Source organism: Suricata suricatta, chromosome 4 (assembly GCF_006229205.1).
Source record: "Suricata suricatta isolate VVHF042 chromosome 4, meerkat_22Aug2017_6uvM2_HiC, whole genome shotgun sequence".
NCBI classification, from domain to species: domain Eukaryota; kingdom Metazoa; phylum Chordata; class Mammalia; order Carnivora; family Herpestidae; genus Suricata; species Suricata suricatta.
Window position 1 is genome coordinate 43,606,360 of NC_043703.1, and position 16,124 is coordinate 43,622,483.

Consider the following 16,124-nt stretch of genomic DNA (forward strand, 5'->3'; position numbering starts at 1 on the left):
TCCCTAAACTCTTAATTCACTTCTGTCTTCTTTAGATGAGAGATTCGCTTTTATTTGATACTTTAGGTCTTGATCAAGCCTTTCAGTCAAGTGTCTCAAAATGCAAATACAAATTTTGGTTTTATAAAATCATCTGGGCTTAGCAGGAAATCTGATCTCACTAGAGAATTGTATCATGTTGGGTTCTTTCTAGGCTATCACTATCATTGAATTGCCTTTTGCCGAAAGGATTATTTTGAACTAATGGCAAACTCCTTAAAGAAAAATAAATGACAATGAAAGCCCAAAGGACATTCAATATGAAACCAAATTATTATAGCATTAAAGGATCTAAGTTAAATCCATGAAGGCAAGAAAATGCAAAGTGAGATTTTAGGAATAAAATTCCTTCAGTTTCATGCCTCACTGCACGTGCACGGCCACTTCCGAAATGTGTAAGAGGGAGGAGAGGCAGTGAAATTATTTAGCTGGCAACTCCCATGGACCTTTAGATCAGTGAAGGAGCTCAAAATATTGGTAATAGGAACAAGATCATAGGGAATAATCCAATTTTTTCTTTTATTTTTTTCAAAATGAGCCCTTTCATTATTACTATTCTCTCATCTTTTCCTCGTCCATGGTATTTTCTTCACCGTACTTCCCAGAAGTTATCTTTTGGCCGTCAAAATGATACCACAAAAATGAGATTCCATTTCAACTGCTATTATCATCCCTTCACCTAATCACCTAATCACCTAATCACCTCCCACCCTCAATCATTACTGTCTCCCAGATTCTATCTCCCTGTGTTCATTTTCTTTCTCTCTTTTGTCTCATCCTAACAAGAACAATCTTTGTTCTTTTCATGTGACCCCCTGTTAAACTTCAAATAAAACCATTTCCTATGTTGGTGCCTTTACCAGATCTCTGCAGTGTCCTGGTCACCAGGCACAACTGTTTCAGTGGCCATGCATGTGGAGCGTTCTGATACGAGCAGACAAAGACAGAGCTCCTGAATCAGTTGGCAAAGAGCGGCTTTTGTCTCTTGTACCAGGTCATTCAAAGAGCCTTGAACTCAGCTACAATGTGCTTCATATTCCTACAAACAAATGCTTCCTGCCTCTTCCTACAACAAATTAAAATAAGTGTTCTGGAGTCATTTTCATTCATACAGGATAACTCTTTTATAAGTGACAATAACCTCTGTCAGCTCCCTGGAGTATTTTTCTGTGACAACCAGAGGGTATCCCTGTCTTGTACAGGCTCAGGTGAGTGCACAGCGCAGCTGTTTATCCAGCGTCGGAAACAATTCCTTCTCCTCTCAGTTGTATGGAGAACATCTTCAGTTCAATCACAGATATAGTTTTGCAAATCAAGGAATCAGACATAATTTATTCCTCTCATTCTTTCTCCCTTTGGAATCAAAATGTTCTACAATTTGGTAATTTCTCTTGCATGGTTTCAATTCAGCATGTTAGCCTTTCCTTTCTGGCTATTATCCATGCCAGAGAAAAATCTGAGTGGGTGGCAAACCCACCCATATCTATTTTTCTGAAAAACATTAAATCCAGTTAAGGTAATAGAAATATGCTGATTGATCTCTATTATGTGCAACTCTTTAGCTTTATATCCCTTTCCCCACCTCTGTCAATTTATTCAAATGAGTTAATACAATGCAGTTCTGCATCTTTTTCACAAGATGGCACTATAACTTTCTGTATTTATTATCAACTGGGGAAATACAAAAGAATTCTGAAATTTATAGTTTAAATTATATAAATTGTAGTTGAATATTAAAAGGACTATAATAGCACAAAACTATATGATGATCTAATTTTCTTTAAGATATTCTAACTCCTTTAAAGAAAGTAATCAGTGAAAATCAGAATGAACTCAAGGAAATTTGTGTTTTTATTTCTCCCTTGTTTTTAATATCTATTAAATGAGGAAAGCCTTTTTTTTCTTTAGAATAACACGATATGGTATTTCCACTGGTGCAAAGATTCTAGGTCTCTAATTAGCTTCTACTTTCTTGATTCAATTTTTCTAAGAAGGTAATAAATATGTGGAGATCAACTATTTCATTATTATTACTACTAAGAGTATCAGAATATTTTAAAATAAATTTAGTCTGGGGGACATCATAAAATTATGAGTTCAAATTTGGATTTTATTGCTATCTATGAGTGTGACCCTGTAAAGCGTAGCCATCTTTTCAAAATAAGATATAGATAATCAAAACAATAAGGGAAACAAAAGAAAAAGTAAAGTGAATATGTAATTATTTAAATTCTTCCATGTCAAGGCCCTGAAATATGCATTTCATGTAACTCGATGGAATCATAATTTATTGAGCTCTTACTCAATGGTATACATTATAGTAGAATGCTTACATGTGTGAACTCAATTCTCAAAACCCTATGAGGTAGTTACCATTATTACCCATATTTTACTTGGGAGGAACTGACATTTACTAGGATCATTCATTTATTCATTCATTTCTTCCTTCAACAAGTGATTATTGAGTACCTACTATGTGACTTGAACATTTGAATATGGCATCATTGGAATTTATACCCAGAATCTGCCAAGTCCAAAATCCAAGATTCATTCACTTAATTACAGAGCTATAAAAAATCAATTTCTCAGATAAACTTAAGAGACAATTAAGTGATGAAAAAGAAAAAATTCCACAATGAGTAAGCAATTTGTCACACCACCACCAACAGCATTAGTTTCTTGCTTTATGTGTTTTCCATAATGATGATTTAAGGCTCCTTTATATACAAGATTCAACTTAGCTAGAATATGATATGTTCATATATATCAAGAATCATATCAAGAGTCATGTAACAATGATTCTTCAATTATATAACAATTCAACGACCATTTCTTAAACACCTAATCTGTATAGAATAAAACACTTTTGAGGTAAAGATAGGTCTACTATGACTTCCAATTAAGATGGTAGACTCTGGGGAGCCTGGGTGGCTCAATTGGTTAAGTGTCTGACTCCTGATTTCTGCTGAGGTCATGGACTTACAGTTTGTGAGTTTGAGCCCCCATTGGGCTCTGCACTGATGGCATGGAGCCTGCTTTTACTTCTCTCTCCCTCTCTGCCCCTCCCCAGCCCTCCTGTAAGTGCATGCATGTGCTCTTTCTCTCAAAATGCATAAATAAACCTGAAAAAAAAAGATGGCACACTAAGCAGAAGGAGAAAATTCTTTTATGCTTCTAACAACAATAAAAATATATAGAAATCCTGGTAAACATTTTAGATTATTTTGTTGTATGTAGCCAAGCTCAACACTAGAAAAAACAAATCTCTAGGTTGCATAAATGAAGAAATTAATTCAAAGGCTCAGAGTAATAGGGAATTAAAGCCGCACTGCTTACAAGGCACCTGATACCGTAATGAGGACTTTAATACTTTGGAGATAAGACGTAAGGTGCAGATGCTATAGACCGAAAGAACTCCATTTTCTGCCTAAAGAGAAAAGAGGAAAAAGAATTGTTTGGTGAGACCAATAGACCTTAGACCTCACAGACAGGCATCTGCCTAGGGAAGAGGAGGAAATAGTCCACATGGAGCAGTCAAATCTCTGCTCTGATGAAAGGATGTAAGTTCACACTACCCACATTAGTTAGTCCAGAGCCTCAGTAGAGGCAATGTTATACCAGCCCTGAGGCATCCTCCTGGGCCCACGAGAAACTGCTAAGAAAGAGAACTTGTTTGGAAAATGAACCCAAACCCAGTAATTGCATGACAAAGCTTAGTGGCAAACAAAAGAACCCCCAGTCCTAACACAAGGGAGATTTCACAGCTACAATAACCAAGCAAGCTGAAGGGGACTTTAATATAAACATGTTTTAAGTGTTTAAAGAGATAGGCTATATGCATTTTTAAATAAGCAGATCCCTAAAGCTGCAAGGAATAAGATAAGTAAAACAATCATAGAAAGGAAGCAATAGAGTGAAAATTAAAAAAAAAATCTCAACAGACTTGTTTAATAATGGTTTAGTTACAGTATAAGAGCAAATTAGCAAAATGAAAGATACGTCTCTGGAGATAACCCAGAACACAGAACAGAGAAATATAGATGAAAGCTATGAAAATAGAGTTAAGAGAAGTAGAAGTATAGAATGAAAAGATCTGGGTATGAAGAGAAGATGGCAAAGAGATTCCCAGAAATGAATCAAGACATGAGACCTCAGACTGAAGAAACACATATTATTTTGAGCAGGATAAATAAAAACAAATTCATTCTTAGACATGTAATACAATTGCAAGACTGAGTGATCAAACTTAAAAATAATCAGAAAATCTTAGAAGTAACCATAGAAGACAGATAAACTTCAAGAATGGACAATCAATATGGACATTGACTAACATCAGCAAAGGAAGATGTTTGTTTGTTTGTTTGTTTGTTTGTTTGTTTTTATAAGTGCTCCCTTCCCAACGTGGGGCTCAATCATGACCCTGAGATCAGGAGTCACGTGCTCTATTAACTGAGCCAGCCAGGTGCCCCAAGAGAAGATGTGTGAATAAAAAAAAGTACCAAGAGACAAGAGGGGTGCTGAGTGTACTAAATTTTATTCTAAAGTGAGGGCAAGTTAAAGACCCTTCCAGTTTAATTTATAACATCTGAAAAAAGTTTAAGTTGGTCAACATGTTCCTCTTGTACAAGGATGGCTTTTTCTTTAATGGAAAAGTTGCCCAAAGTAGAGGCGGGAACCGATGAAGACAGCAAAGCTGCTTCTGGTTAAGGAAATGCAGACTAGGTCAAGTACTGGGAACTATTTCCTCTTTTATTGTCTGTCCTTCTAAAAACATGTTGTAAGTTGCCTTCCTAAGAAACCTGTTACATGAATAAACAGATTAAAAAAGAAAACAAAACAAAACTTAGAAAGCCTTAGATTTTCAGACTTCAAAATGTCAACAGTAACGGTTCTCCTTCATACGTTTTGTGTATAGCTTTTTTGTGTGTCTATTGCTTTTTCTCCAGCTTCCACCTCTATCCTTGGGTCAGGGGTAGATCAGGGAAGTACAAGTTTAGGCATTTTAACTTCTGGGTAAGCTAATTCCTCCGTATGTGGGTCTGTTCTGCACCTTGCCAGGCCATCCAGCTTCTCTGGCCTCCACCTACTAATTGTCAATAGATCTCTCACCCATGCCAGTTATTTTGGCAACTAAAAACTCCCACGTATTTGGAGAGAACCAGTTCCGCTGCACTGCAAGGTCAGTGCTTTTCTATTCCAGTCACCAGCGGAGCCACTGTCAGTCCAGCGTCATCCCTTATTGTCCTATCACCTAGCCATTGAAACAAAGCGGGCTGCAGCCAGAGCACCAGGTCAGTTGTTCAACTGAGGCTAATTCCCAATCTCAAGCCAAGAAAATATAATGTTCTCTAATAAATCAGTCATATTAAAGTCAAGTTATGCAAACTCATGTTATAGAAGTAAGGCTTGCACCCTTGTCTTTCTGGTCCCCTGTCCCCTGACAAATCCTTTAGCTGGCTTGTTCTTAATTCTGAGCCCTGAGTACAAAGTCTTTCAAACTCCTCACCCATATACAATGATTGCACCTAGAAATTCAACTTCAGATTCCTATTGTGTAGTATATGTTATGTCCGAAGACTGGGAAACTCCGTATTTAAGCCCATTTGAAAGTCAGTGAGAACATTTGGGAAGAATAACATTACTTCTCTCCAGGAGACAGAGCGATTTCAGAACCATAAATAAATAACAGGTAGAGAGGAGTAAAATGTTTCCTACTGACCCCCCAATCCCAGAGTTGAGTGAGCCGGACAAAAAACAACACCAGTGAGAATCTTAGAAATGATGTATTCTCTGGCTTTCTTTGCTGAATGTGGTAAAGATCTTTAAATAGGGAACAAGTCTACTTTTTTGGACAAAGTATTTTCTCAGGAGGATTCTATCCCAGTAGAGATTAGAGTGATGAAAAATAGTAACAATGTCAGTTGGTTGGTTTACTTTAGTGGAAAGGGCCTTTTTGAGGCCTGTTGAGATTGTGTAGCCTTGGCATTGGAGGCAGAGAACATAGAGACCCTGCCATAGAAGCAAGGAGAGGAAATGCAGCAAGGTGTCAGACTAAGCCTGAGGCTTAGGAAGAACACTATGAGAAAGTGACAATGAAGAATGTAGCCACCTGGAAAGCAGCCCCTTAGTCCTGTGCTACATAGGCATCCAGAGAAAAATGTGCAGGACAGCAAAACTGCCAAAGAAAAGAGGAAAAAAATCATGCCTACATCCAGGGCATTTATACCTTGGCCATCAAGGATTGAGTAGTTACCAATGATATATTCATTCATTCATCCATTCATTCATACACGTTTTCATGGCACTATTACTCCATGCTTCATGTTGTGCAAGGTGCTGCACAAAGATGACAAAATAAAATCCTGTACTGCAGCGCTTGGTGAAGAAGACTGACAAATAAACCAGCAGAATCAAAACAATGTGATCAAGTGCTATAGCAGAATATAGGGTGCTGTAGGAAGTAGAGAGGAAAGAATGACTTTTTCCTAGGGTGATAGCGGAGGCTGGAAAATACTTCACTGACTGTGTCTTTAAAGGCTGAACAGAAAATAGAAGTATAGGACAGAATGCTGAGTTGTAGAAGCAGCAATTGGTCCATAATTGTCAAAATCCAGGTTGCCTGAGGGGTAGGGTGGGGGTGGAGGTGGGGGTGAAGCTAAAGAGGTGGCCAGAGGCCTGTTTATGAAAGACTTGTGTCATGATAAGGAGGCTTGATTTTACGTTTTAAGAAAACCAGACCAAGTAGGATTCCAAATAAGGAAAATATAACCAACATTTATTAATGAACTATCCAATAGCCATTTCATTAAAAATTTTTTTAACGTTTATTTATTCATGAGAGACAGAACACCAGCAAGACAGGGCCAGAGAGAGAGGGAGATACAGAATCTGAAGCAGGCTCCAGGCTCCAAGCTATCAGCACAGAGCCTGACACAGGACTCAGACTCATAAACCACGAGATCATGACCTGAGCTGAAGCAAGATGCTTAACCTACTGAGCCACCCAGGCACCCCTCCAATAGCCACTTTCAAATTCCTTTTTTCTTGTCCATTTCTCTCTCCTATATATATATATATATTTATATTTATATTTTCCTCCCTCATCTTACTAGGACACAGTTCTGGTCAATGTGATGTAAGAGGAGGTCTTCTGAGTAGACTTCTAGGGAACATATTTTCCTCCTGGATAAAAGCAGAAAGGCATGAAAGAGAAATTCCTTGCCACCTAGCCACACCCTTCCTTCTTGCCTTTTCATCCTTGGGTCTGAGGACAGGTTACTTGGTGCCTCTCAGAAGACCTAGAGAATCCACAGATACATCAACCAAATACCCTAATGTTTGGAGCTGCTGATCTGATTCCCAAACCATAAGCACTCAATTGTTTATGGTTACATGAACAATATTCTTATGGCTTAAGCCACTGTCAGCTGGAGTTTTCTGTAATATGCAGCCCAAAACATTCCTAACTGTTACAGAAAGTGAGCTATTAAGAATTACTAAAATGTGGTATTTATGAAGTAAATTAAACTTATTCTAGAATTTACCAAGAACTTTAAATCAGTATTCTACTGGTTGTTAAACAGCTTTGCAAAGGGTCTACTACTTATGTGTTGCAGATACTTGAAAGTGCTACTTCCTTTAGAATCAGTATATCAATAATGTTATGTTGGATTGGTCATAGTTCTTATTCACCATGACTCTTACTCTTTGATACAAGATTACTAGTTTTATTATTATCAATTTAATTTGTTTTGTATTCTTTGTTTACACTTACAGTGTAGGCTTATTTTCAATTGATCTTTAATTTTCCAAATACTTGACTTTAGTTCATGCGTACTTTGTAGTTCAAATAGAACTCAACTGTGTTGCTATTGATAAACCAGTAGCTCTCACCAAAAATTTGTTTGTACAAGGATACTTGCATAAAGTGATGAGCTACTGCTGGTCTTGTGATGTTTCTTAACTTTCAAATGCCATCAGGGTGTCATAATACTACATATGATTACATAAGCTTATATATAAGTTATATTGGTGTTGTTTTCCTAACATACAAGCAATTCATATGTGTTGTGAAATATAAATGTTTCCTAGTTCCCTCTTTTCCCCATTCATAGAAATCTATACTCTATACAGTAGCCAGGTTTGGCCTTAGGTTTTTCTAGAATGCTTCTCTATGATTGCTCCCCCTGGAACCACCCACTGGGACCACCCAACAGTGCTGCCAATCACTACTTAGAACCCTGACCCACAGTCCACTTCCCTGAGGCCACCATGTTTCTTTGGTCTCTTCAAACAAGTATACCATGCTGTGCAGCTATGCGCAAATTTCTCTATAGAGTGCTAGCAAGGGAAGTATAATTTTCTAGCTAACATAAAATATTTTATTTTCATATCAAAAGGAAGGGCACCAGAGACCTCTACCTTTGCAAGGAGGTCAGTCTTCCTTCATAGCCTACCTCTCCTGCTTACAGGATAAGTCATGTCCTCTTCTTCAGTTCTCTCTGTCTGCAACTCCACTCTCTTCTCCTGGGATTAGACCACATCTTTGCATAAAAAGAGACCCCATTTTCTGGTTCCTTCCCCCTTCCCATTATACAATCCCCTAACTATATGCTAACGTCAGGTGATTAGGGTTCGATTCCATCTCTGTGTCTGAAAGTGAATATAGATTTTCTGTTCTGAGTTCCTGTTCTACTTTCTTGGTGGTGTCTTCACTTGAAACATGCAGATAACAATAGTAGCGACTCTCAGAGAGTGACTGGGAGGATTAAGTGATAGCTCACAGCTTATAACAGTGACTGACACATAAAAATCACTGCAGAGGAGTTTGTATTAAAAAATAATGTGGGAGTTCCTTTGACTAGAGTATCTAATTAAGATGTGTATATCTCCTAATGACAAATACTAATTTTTTTCTGAAATAGCATAATCAAGTCCTGTGCCAGGGCTATTAGTTTGTTTAAATAAATGAATAAGTAAATAAGTACTAAGATTCAAATAGTCCTATTCTGGAAAACACAAATGCGGGGCGGGGGGTGGGGGGACACTGAGATTGGGAAAGGCCATTGGGTTATTTTAAAAACAAAAGAAAAAGAAAATAGTGAAATTAAAGGTGAAACAACAGAATAGGAAATATAGTAAGAAAACATATGGAAGAACAAAGAGAAAAGAGGAAGAAAATTAAGTCATGTGTTCCATTTAGCAAGCCTCAGAGTTAATGAATCTAGTTTCCTGTGGATAATGGCCAGGAGAAAATAAACAGTTTAGGTAACAGCCAATCCTCACTGAATGCAGAGGTCCAGAAAATTGCCAAGGCAATAGCAGCTATTTATGACTTTCAGGGAAGAACGGATATTGGGAATTTCTTTTTATTAAGCAGCTGAGACAGTGGCAGGATACTATCAAGTGGTGGAGGTGAGGAACAGAGCATGTCCAGAATTCAGCAGAAGTTTGGTCAACAGCAACACAAATGTCAGGAATGTGCTAAATGTTTCTTGAATTGAGTTTTGTTGAACTATAAAAGAGATGTAAGAACAGTGCAAAGAAATATGGGAACTAAAAGAGAAACAGAAGGAGAAACTCTGTGCTTTACAGCCTCTATAAAGATGGGACATGGCTTTTAGTGCCAAATCAGAAGTTGGCTCCCAATCTGAACCATATGTCATTGGGCAAGTTACTTAAATCCTGTGAACCTTGGTTTCCTCACCTGCAAAGAAAGAAAAGAAAAGAAAAAAGAAAGAAAAAGAAAGAAAAGAAAAGAGACAGAAAGAAAGGAAGAAAAAATAGGATATTAGAGAATGGTTATGGATGTGAGTGAAATGTTATGTTGTCCCTGCCTGTTTTAGAGCATGTGCTCTATCAATTATAGATCTTTGCCTTTTTCCACAGCTAATTAAGAAATCTATTTTAGAGTGGAAAATTGGCATACTAAAAAAATTTTTAAAAGCATGAAACAAAAACATTTTTAATGATATTGGTTTGTGTTTGGATATAATGAAAAACGTAAAAATGCTGAAAGGGATCTGAGATTTAGATTAGTTCTTTAAGAAATCAAAGAATTAAAATCACCAAGCACATGCTGCATATATTTGTAATTTAGGCCAGAGAATAAACTTGGCTTTAAACTTATTATATCCAGCTCAAACTTAGATATCCTGTTTCCTAAATTATAGCTGTACTTGAATATCTCACAGACGTCTCAAACGTTGCATGTTCAGAACCGATCTCGTGGGTGTCTGAATACAGAGATCTCTATAGGGATTTCCCAGAACAATACATGGCACCACATTCACTTAATTCAAGCACCAAACCCAAGAGGTTTCCTTGATTCATCCTCTCCTTTAGCTTGTACACCCTTTTCATCCTGCCTCCAAAATCTACCCATTATTCTCCATGTCCATTGCCACCCTCTGCTCCAAGCCAGTACCTCTCTCTACTCAGCTTCTGACGTCCAGCCTTGCTTGCTTACAGCCTGTTCCATACACAGCCATGAGAACCATCTTTTGAACACATAAATCAGAGGATGCCATTTGGAGCCTAAAAGCCTTCAACAGATTCTCTTGAACTCAGAGTGAAATTTCACTCATTTCCAGAGCCTATGAAGCCCAAAGTGATCTGGCCCATGACTACTGTTCCACCTCATCTCCTGAACTCTCCACCAGGCTCACACACCTTTAACAGTTTCTAGAACATTCCACACACTAGTTCTGATGTCTGGGCTTTTGTATTTGCTTTTTCCTTTGTCTAGAAAGCTTTCCCCCAGCTTCTGACATAGTTGACCCCACCCTTCCTTTAGTTCTCAGATAAGCCTTTTCTGAACATTCAATGTAAACAATTCTTCCTTTTCATTTTCAATCACTATCACAACTTGTAATTATTTATTGATTTATTGCTTTAGCTTTTACTTTTCTATCTTTCTCACTAGAACTTGGGCTTTGTCTAGATAGAGACTGTGTTTGTTCTATTCTGTGGCATATCTCTTACATTCAGAACTTGTCTGGCACTTGTTAGATGCTCAATAACTATTTATTAAATGAATGAATATTTCATATATCTCCTATATTTCTCTATCTGTAAATGTATATGTGCGGGTATATACATTTACACTTATACTCACTGCATTAAAAAAAAAAAGTTAAGTCCCTGTGAGAGTGCAGTCAAAAGTTTTTCTTCCTTTAATTTTCCCATCATTTTTTAAATATTTGCATTTTGTTGTTTCTGTGGTTATTCAAGCCAAACATGAAGACTGCTTTCTCCCGGAGTAATTAGCTCCTTCTGGGAAAACTTTTTAGAAAGATTCTTTGTGGTCTTGCCCGTTCTGAGCACTGGTCTTATGTAAATTTTTTTTTTTTTTGCCCTTTATATTTCATCTCAACTGGCAAAAATACTGATTGACAGCTTAAAATCCGTGTCCCTCTCTTGGAGTGGGAATTGATATAGGGATTAGGAAACCCCAGAACAGGGTAAGAAATCCAACTGGCTGCTACAAATTTGAAGTCCAAGAGAACACCCAGGCCAGATGGTTTAAACGTGCCTTGTTACTAATAACTTCGTATAAAGAAGATAATAAGTCCCCTGCTAGATAGCATGTTTCAAATGGTTTTAGAGATGGGAATTAAGGCAATAAAAACCAGGTGAATAAACCAATTTTTCTTGTTGAAAATGCAGGTGGTACTTTCAAGCACAGCTGCTATATTTCAAGGGAAGATGATAGTAATATATTTTCTGAATTTTATTATTTTGAAATTTGCTTTTTCTTAGCAAAAATTTGAGACATTACACAAATGCAAGATATTATGATAATTAATATCATTAACATTGACATTATCATTTGTATTAGTTGTCAGTTGCTCTATAACATATTGTTCCTGAAACTTCGTTGGTTAAAGCAACGATATTTATTATCTCAATTTCTGTAGGTCAGGCATCTGAGCATGGCTTAACTAGGACCTTTGCTCAGATTCTCTCACAGGCTGCAATCAAGGTGTCTGCTGCAAAAATCTCAAGGCTCTGGGAGGGAAGGATCCACTTCCCTGCTCACTCACATGGTTGTTGGTTGGCAGGATTCAGTTCCATATTAGGCTGTTCCTCATTCCTTGCATGGTGGGCTGTTACCAGGCAGCTCATAATATGGCAGCCTGCTTCATCAGAACAAGAGAGCAAGGGGTCAAGAAAGAGTGCTATTAAGACTGAAATCTCAATCTTGTGAAATCTACTGTCCAAGTGGTATCCTATCATTTTTGCTATATCCTATTTGTTAGAAGCAAGTCACAAGGTCTATTCTACACACACTATAAGGGAGTAAACAGCAGGAGACAGGGATTGTTAGAACCTTTGAGAAGCAGACAATTATATCATGATAGCTTTCGGTATGCTGGAGCAATGTCAGCTTGTACTTAAGAAAAGAAGTTTTGAAATTGGAGAAAACAGGTTGAATCCCAGATCTGTTATTTGTTAGCCAAATGACTGGACAAATTGTTTAATTTCTGTAAGTGTCCATTTCCTGATTTCCAAAAATCCTTCCATAGGATCAGAAGAAGAATTCAAAGAGGTATCAAAGTAGAGCACTTAGCCCAGCACTTGGCAACCAGTAAGCACTCAAAGAGTGTTATTGATTATTACCAGTATAAAATGAGACTATACAAGTGGTAGGGCCATCAATATTTAGGATTCATATGTGAAAAAGCCCAAAACCTAACATGGTGTTGATTATCTCAATATAAGCTATGCAGCTGATCATGAACAATATGGGATTTAGGGAGCTGGCCCCTTGTCCACATATAAATTGTGACTCCCCCAAAACTTAACTACTAGCCTACTGTTGGCTGGAAGTCTTAACTGATAACATAAAGATTAGACTATTAACACATATTTTGTTTATGTATTACATGCTGCATTCTTACCATAAATTAAGCTAGAGAAAAGAATGTTATTAGGAAAATAATTAGGAAGAAAAATTGCATTTATAATCCTGTACTGTATTTGTCAAAAAAAAGTCTGCATATAAGTAGATCTGCACAGTTCAAACCCATATTGTTCAAAGATCAACTGTATTAGATAAACAATCCATCATTAGGTTCTGTGGGTTCTATCTCCAAAAGGTACTTTCAATTTATAGGCCTCTTTCTTTCTCCTTGGACACATTCTCTTGCCATATCCTCCTACTTGATCTCCCCAGTTCCCCTCTTTAAGGTCCTCCATGGAAGCTCCCTGCCGCAACCAAGGTGATCTTTAAAATATTTTAAAAGACTAAATCATTCTCCAGCTTTAACACCTTTCAATGGCTTCTCATTTCACATGAAATTCAAGTATTTTAATATGATCTACAAGGACCTCCCTATTTTTCCAAACTCATCTCCTCCCACTTTATTTGTCTTTTATCCTCAGCCATCTTAGATTTCCTTTGGGTACTTGAACATGTCAAATTCTTGCATGCCTCTGGGCCTTTGCACATTTTGTTCCTTTTGCCTGAAACACTCTTCCTCAAACACTTCATCTAGGTGACTCTGGCCATCCTTCAAGTCACAGCACATATTACTTTCTCACAATAGACTCTGTCACTTCCCTCCTCCAATCCAAATAGGGCGTTCCCATTATTATTTCTAGTATCTTGCTCCCCTTCTAATTTTATATTCTAGGGGATTATATGTTTAATGTCTGACTCTTGTGAGAGGGCTGAAACGGTTTTATTTACTATTTCATATTCAAGTCTAAGACAATACCTGACTCATAGTGGGTGTTTATTTTTTTAACATTAGTTCTACATACTTTGAGGAACGCTTAAATACACAAAGGAAGCATGGAATGTTAGAAAGATCATGTGAACAATATTTGTGGCTTATCTAACAGAGAATCCAGCATGCTTTCAGGAAACTGAAGCTACTTAAAAGTTGCTCCCCAGTTTCTATCAATAATTCTCTAAAAATAAACATCTCCATTTGACACAAACATACAAATTTAAAATAAATGTGTCATTCAGAATAGCTTGCAATTTTCAGATTGCTTATGTTCCAGGAGATATGCGTCAACAACAACAACAAAAATGCCAGAGGGGTGGAGGCAAAGGCTATCCAGATCTGCACAACTGAAATGAGTATCACTTCAATAGGTAGCAATTTGTGAAGAAGGTATCCTTGGAAAGCAGTAGCATTGAAAGATGGTGGGTCACAAAGCTGGTGACGGGGGATAAGATGTATAGTAAGGCCCAATTTCCCCAGCATTGTATTTAAGGGCAAAAGAAGAAAATCTCAATACTTGAACTGCAGCATATTTCCTAATACTAAATCTCCTTACTTGTAACACCTCACCCTACCTTCAGTGAGTATCCTCAGTTAAAAGTGGCAGCTAGATGTTCTAAAATTCAGGACACCGATATGCATCAGAGAAGAGCTTGCTCCCTTTTCCATTCCACTCTAATGTATAGTATTTGTTTTAAAAATTATCTAAAGACGCAGAGTAGTCTCATTATTTTCTATTTTATTTTATTTTTAGCTAAAATAATGTTTTTGAGTTTTTAAGAATAGTCAGTATCTTTCACAGGTATACACAATACTTACAGATGAAATCTGTATTACTATTCTACTTATTTTTATTTGTTTGAAATTGTTAATAATCAAAATTTTAAAAGAATGCTCAGAAAATATCTTTACAGCCTCCTAGATTTGATTCTCCCAATCCCATCTTAGGTTACAATGCTGACCATACAGTGCTTAAAACCCTTATCACTGAGAAGAGAGGGAAATAAACCAGAAGAGACTCTTAACAATAGAGAACAAACTGAGGGTTGATGGAGGGAGGTGAGTGGGGGATGGGCTGGATGCGTGATGGAAACAAAGGCGGGCACTTGTGATGAGCACTTGCTGGTGTTTGTAGGTGATGAATCACTGAATTTTACTTCTGATCCCAATATTGCACTGTATGTTAACTCTAATTCAAGTTAAAAAGATAAAAACAACAAAAACCCTCGTCACTGAGGTCTGGTCCAGACTGCTATTGTTGGGATCCTGACTCTGTCACTTACCAGCATGCATTAGAGAGAAACAGCAAAACCTTTCTTTGACTCAGTTTCTTTTTCTGTAAAATTTGGAGAAAAATGCCAATCTCAAACTACTGTGAAGATACAGTGAAATCATAAGTGTTAAATGCAGTCTGGCACATAATAAGTGCTTATTCAGCTAATAGTGACAATCATTTATAAATTAATTCAATCGATTATTTATTGAGGACTTACTCCATGTGGGGCACTATTCTAAAAGTAGCTGTTATTATTCTCAGATTTAGCTACCATCTAAAAATACAAGAAATGTTGCAGAAGAGGAGAAATTTGCAGAAATTGAAAGGTTCGAATTAGAGAGGAAAAGCATTGAAGAATCAGAATGAGGGAATAGGAGATAAAGTCATAGGTGCTGGTTTAACTGTGTTTTCGTCCTTTGTCCCTGTCTCTTTAAGCAATGAGGAAGAGATGAGAGGACATCTTTGGTTTCTGAAGGACATAAGACTCCATGGGCAGTAGATGCCCTTTGAGGGTCCTCCTTATAATGGATAAGAACACAATTGCCTGGCTAATTAAAAGAAAAAAAATATATTCGCTGGGAACCATTATCCATTCAGTAAGGACAAACCCAGGAGAATTTTTATCTTAAGCTCAAAACCTTAGGGGAAACGATTCATGAGGATTTGATATGCATTTGTTTTTCGGGCTGCATCTAAAGGAAAAAACCCTTACCTGGTCATGCATCTGTGTTGTTTACTTACCCAGAGCACTGTGGCTTGAGAAAGACTCTGAAGCAAGGGCAGGAAGGAAGTTTTGTCCAAGGATAGAGTTTCCCTGATGTGTGAAGTGCCACACTTCTTTCGCAGCTGCCCGGTGCTACTTCTCCTTGACCTCCACCTCTGGTCAAGGACCACAGACCCTATGGTGTCCTAGTCCTGATGTGACTCCTCATCTCCTTGTCTTCTGCTGCCTGCCCATCGCCTGGCCCACCTGCTCGGGTGTGCAGCCCTCCTGGCCTGGCACTGTCTGCCTTCCTGCTCTCCAGGTCAGCAGTGTCATGCGCCTGCCGCCACTTTGTGTCTCTGTGCTGTCA